Source organism: Lemur catta, chromosome 2, assembly GCF_020740605.2.
Source record: "Lemur catta isolate mLemCat1 chromosome 2, mLemCat1.pri, whole genome shotgun sequence".
Taxonomy (NCBI): Eukaryota; Metazoa; Chordata; class Mammalia; order Primates; family Lemuridae; genus Lemur; species Lemur catta.
This window is the reverse complement of record NC_059129.1, coordinates 108797431-108803430: the sequence shown is the minus strand read 5'-3', so window position 1 is coordinate 108803430 and position 6000 is coordinate 108797431.

Below are 6000 nucleotides of genomic sequence, written 5' to 3'. Positions count from 1 at the left end.
GTTTTACTCCTATATCTTGGAACACCATTATCAACCTCTAGTGGAAGACCATGCAATAATTTGGATTCTTCCCCATAGTAAAGCCAGTGAATTCAGCTATCCACAGTGAGCTTCCTCACCACCTCCATCACAAATTATTTACATTAGCTGTACAACTGTTCCCTAATACATGAATTGGGGGTGTAAAATTGCATTGATTTCCTGTGCTTTGGGTAGTTTAATTCATCACATCTATATGGAGTAGCCAATAAGTACAAGATATTGAGGAGGAAAAAAATATACCCAGGATAGCAGCTCTTAACAGAAAGATAGAAAAGGTATGACCACAGATAATCAATATGCATATGATATGTTATAAAATATGATAAATTCCTCAGGGCTGTTACAAGTTCAGAATACAAGTTAAAAAATTGGCTTTGTTATTTATTATTCATGGAAAATTAGGTCTGAAATTCTAAGCAACCTTTGTCTCTGGCAGAAAGAAATCCCAAGTCATACACACAGTTAAATAACAACATATAAAAGGATACCAAATGTATATACACATAAATATACACATATCTGTATATGTATATATGTGTAAAATATGTCTAGGTCTGTGTCTATATCTATGTAATAGGTCTTCTAAGAATCATATGTCTATTAAATAGTTTTTCAATAATAGCGTTTGTTTGAAGCTATCAATTAAATAATCTTTAGGAGTTCATTCTTGTTTTCTAATTCAGAAAAAGAAGCAAAATCCATCAAGAAAAAGCAATTTTAGAGGGACAAGAATTGGGGCCAAATAGGTTGTACAATCTACTTCCTCTAAAAATAACTAACAGAAGGTCTGGCAGACTGTTTTAGTTATCAGCAGCTTCCCTTCATTAAATCTAATTGCTATACGGAGGCCATTTCAATTGATGCATGTAAAAAGCAATTTCAAGTCCATGGTGGTGGCTGCCAGCCTCTCTGGGGAATGGAAAGTCCATTCTGCTCTTTTTGATGTTCTCCTTAGTACAGAAGAGCAGCTGAGACTGGTAATGACTGTCCATGCTGCGAGTGTCACTTGGCCTGAACTTGTCAATAAGTTTATCAAGAGGATTCTCAGTATATTTGGAATTGTGAGACAAAAAGATTTTACTAGAGAAAGAGAAAATGAAAAAGAAAAGGAATGAATGAATGGTTGAGTGCATGAGTGGCTGGGTGGTGCTGCCTGCGCTTGGGCTTTAGGACCACATTGTGTGGTTTCAGTCCTGGCTCTACCTCTTAATCTCTGTGCAAACATGGACAAGCCACTTAGTTTCTCTGAGCCTCAGCATCCACATCTGCAGAACATGGAGCAGAGCAGCCCCATCTTCTTGTGAGGATTAAATGAGTTAAGGAGTGTTAGCTATTATCCTGTCTTATGTTTTACTAAATATCCAACATTCAAGCTGGCAAAATGAGATAGAATTGTGTCCTATTTCACAAAAATTTAGTCTTTTATGATTCATTCATTCATCCATTTCATATTTTTTGATTTTATACTTTTAAGCCTCTTTTGCTTAAGAAAGTGACCACCTCTCATCAAGTAAGCCTGATACTTAAGGTTGTAAATGTTTCAGGGTAAATCTAGATGATAACTAACACCAGCCACTGCAAAATAATAAGCACAACAGAAATGTGGGTATCCTTCATGTAGCAGTAGATGAACAATTTTTAAATCATTTACAAAAATGTGTCCTTGAATTTATATATTTTTTAGATGATGACATCAGAGGTAGACTCAGATTTGTATTCACTAGGAATAAAAACTTATCATATGTGGTCAAACTCCTTCAGCAAATACCTAGGTACATGTGTACTATGTCAAAGCTTAATACTTTGTAGATTAAAGTGTTCTGATACTTACTATCATTGACCAAGTGCCAACTATGTGGCAGGCACTTTATATTCGCCATTTATTAGTCCTCACAATAACCCAGTGGTGCAGATATTATTCCCTATTTATGGACCCAGGGAGGTTAAATTATACAGCAACTAAGGAGGAAGGAACATGTGCAGCTCAAGTCTAGTGCTAAAGTACATGTTTTTCCTTATTTGTCATGTGGCTTTGATCCTTATATTTTAAGATATTTTTCCCATTAGCCAGATATAATTATCTGTCCTCTTATAATTATATATAATACTTGTATTATAATATAATGTAAGCTATTTAAGAGCATAACATACTTGTATTATAATGTAATGTAAGCTATTTACGAGCATAAACAATGTTTATTTTTAATATGCATCTCCAAAGCATATTTTCTAAACACTATGGGTATACAATATAGTGTTTCTTCTCCCACCTCTCTAAAAATGATGTCATTAGATCAGTAATACATCTTTCAATCAGTATGACTGTCATAAGGGCTGTTTGCAAATGCTGGGTCTCTTGCTATGGGTATGTGGTAGAATTTTGGGATTCTCTGCTTACTTGAACGCAGTGTGGCAATATGTGGAAATGGTGAGTCGCCCATCCACCAGAAGCTTTTAGAACCAGCACATGACTCTCCATTCCCTTTTTCTTCTGCCTCAACAATTGTGAAACCACAGATGGCAATGGTACCTCCACACCTGGGTTTCTGACTAACTATAATGTCACCTTGCAATGGATATGTAGAGTGAGCAAGACACAAACATGGTTATTGTAAGCCATTGAGATTTTGGTGTTGTTTGTTACCACAATAACCTAGTTTGTACTGACTGACATAGCATGTGAGAAACTTATCAATAAGGACTTTACCTTAAGATCCCAGTTTAAAATTAAAAATGGCAACTTCTTGAAGAGAATAAAAAAACTTTAGCATTGCATTTTAAGACAATTTGCAGGGTGACAGCCCACCAAATCAACCTTTCTTAAGTTGTATTCTTCCACCATTTTCCCCTTTGTGCTACCCAGGTACAAAATGGGTGAGACAGAGAAGTTGTAGTGGACACAATACAGATGCCATTCTTCTAAGTGAACTCCCTGTGCTAAATAACATGATATGATATTTAGTTCTTATGTAAGTGAATCCCAGGTTGACAAAAGTACTAGCTAATGTGCATTCTCTGTTGTCTTGCAGTGACTATGAGAGGGAACTCAAATGTGTGGCATACATTTTTACTGGGCTCAGTAATTAAATAGTGTGATATATACCATCCCATATCCTGAATAATTAATTAAATTATTCTTATAACAATGAATTGCAATAAAATCATCCCACTGAGCTTAACTTTGTGACACCTTTTATTATCAGAGAATATTTTTAAATCCCCACAAATAATTTCAGTAAGAAACAAAATATTTTGTTATATCTTGAAAAGGTTATAAATTGCTTATTGCTATTGAAAGCAAGTTTCTCCAGATTCTATGTGCTGAAATTGACTTTCATTATATTTTCATTGCACTGAAACTAAATTAAAGCTGATCTTATTATAGAAAAAGAATTGCATTCTATTTTAAGAACTATTCTCATAATTCCAACTTATTGTAATATCAGAGGCCAATAGAAAAATGGCAAAGTAAAGATTTATTAAAAAGAAAAACATGATTATCAAGACAAATAGCACTTTTAATAAGTTGAGTATTTCAAGCTACTTAGAGATCCCACAATAGAAATATCCACTTACCCACTGTGAAGTTGCTTTGGAAAGTCCTAATAGCTTGATGAATAATTTATTCTCTAAGCACTTTCAACTTTATTTATATTCCCCACCTTGTTCCATAAAAATCTCAACGTAGTATACAGGAATGAATATAGAGCAATGAGATTTTTTAAAGAAATGAGGAAATAGCGTCTCTCAAAAACAAATATCTGGAAATAAGACAGGGATAAGATGAATTCCTAAGTGAAGACAATAATTTACAAGATGCACAGGTCCAAGATAATGAACACAAACCAGTTCCTTTGGTCTCTGATTTATGGAGTATCTTTAGAGAAGCTGGGCTGAGTTATTGGAGGAAAGAGGACCCAATCTTGGACCTCCAAATTTTTTAGATTTTTTTTACCACATTAGTAAAAAAAAGGTTGAACAAGCACCCCTCCAGCACATCTGTTTATCTATTCATACACTGTGTGTAAATCTGTGCCGATACATCATATACATTAAAAATACATGAAAAAGATAAATTATATAGAATAATCAAAGTTGTGTTATTTTCTTCCTACACCCCAAGGGATCATTTTCCCCGTGCCGCCCCCACCAAGGATTGACAGAAAAGTGCACAGATGCTTTTCTAGCCCCTCAAAGGAAGGAACGTCTCCTGCTTATGAACAATGTCTTCCCTCATCCTCCCCAAACACGCTTGCCTGCTTTTTGAAAACCTCCACACATTTGGCAAAGGAGATTGTCTTCCACAAGGCTCCCTACCTCTAAACAACAGAAATCCACACCTCAAATGTCTTTTCTTCTCTAGTAACCAGTTGTCCTCATTTCTCAAAGATTTTCCCATGAAGAATCATAAACGTGTTCTACCCACACAACATACCAGAGACACAACAACCAGTCCTCTTCTACTCTTGACTTTCCCCAGAACCTTTTGATAAATCAGACTTTTGCCAGTATTTCACTTCCACCAAGGCAACTTCTCACTGCATTTCAAAACCTCATTAAACAAAATATGAAGGTCAAAGACTAAGACAATAGCTTTTGACCAGATTAATCTCTTAATCAAATTAGGACAAGGATTGTTTTCTTTGTATTACATTCTCTTAGATGGTTAATTTACACTAATTCTTCAGAGTTCACCATATAGCTCAACTGCAAGAAGCTCATAGTCTTCAGTGTTATCCTTAGAATTCCACAGCATCCCCTCCTCCTGCTTGGGGCCGTCCTTGCACACATCAGAAGGATCCTCTGGGATTGGCACAAGTGTGTGTCTGTCCAAATAGGATCTCACGTCCATGCAGCACTCCCATCTAATTTCACTATTAAAGCCCATATCAAAGCATTTGAATGGCAAGCTGTAAACATCTCTAGTGTGACATTCGTAAAACACTACAGTAAACACTAATCAAACTAATTCAGTGCTTAATTTCATTTGCTCCTGCTAAATGGCTCATGAGATATGGCAACCTTAAAGACAGCCTTCTCATAGACTCTGGAGTTTGAATTTACACGGGGCAGAGGTAATCACTCCCAAATGCAATTATCTCATTATCACCAAATCTATAGGTGGAAGACTAAATTAGGAGCCACACACTGTTCACCTTTAATTTCTTACTATCCTTGTTTGCTTGTTCTTTTTAAGCAGCTATTACTGACAAGGTAAAAAGAAAAGAAAGTTTTCCCACTTGTCAGTGCTGCCAAACAAGTACAAATCAAAACAAGTACAAATCATTCTTAACCTTTTTGTTTCCTTCGTTTTCCCAAATGCAAAGCAGGTAGTAAAGACCAATGCCCTACTACCCTAGGGTATTAATTACCCAGATAGTGATTATTAACCTCAAGGAAATTCCCATAAAAAGTCTTTGTATAAAGACAACCCATTTTTCTCTTCCACACTTGAATACACACACTATTCTCAGGTTCACCGAACTAGAATACAAGGTATCAACTTCATCATTTATTATGATAGAGTTGGCTGTTGTTATTTTGTCTGACTGAGAGTGCAACCAGATTTGAGCTGAAAAACTATTTGGCCTCTATCAAGCCTTTATAGATTGATTTAGTGTTGGCTGAATATTTATAGTTTCAAAGCGCCATCCAGAATATAGAAGCAGACTGCCTTCCTCTGGGAACTCGTGTTCAATTGGACTAAAATATCAAAATGTCTTCTTTTATGTTAATCTAAAATATCAAGCAAATGTTTTGAGACAAGCATTTCTTTAGAGATGCATATCAATTTGCTCATACTGAGTCAGGATTTATTTCCTAGATAAAACTGTATTAATTTTTAATGAAAGTGAAAGGATATTATTGTTAAAAAGACATAAAATTAACAAAATTATTCTTAAGAATGATATAAATATTAAAATTATACTTTTTTTGCATTTCATCATTTATTTAGAT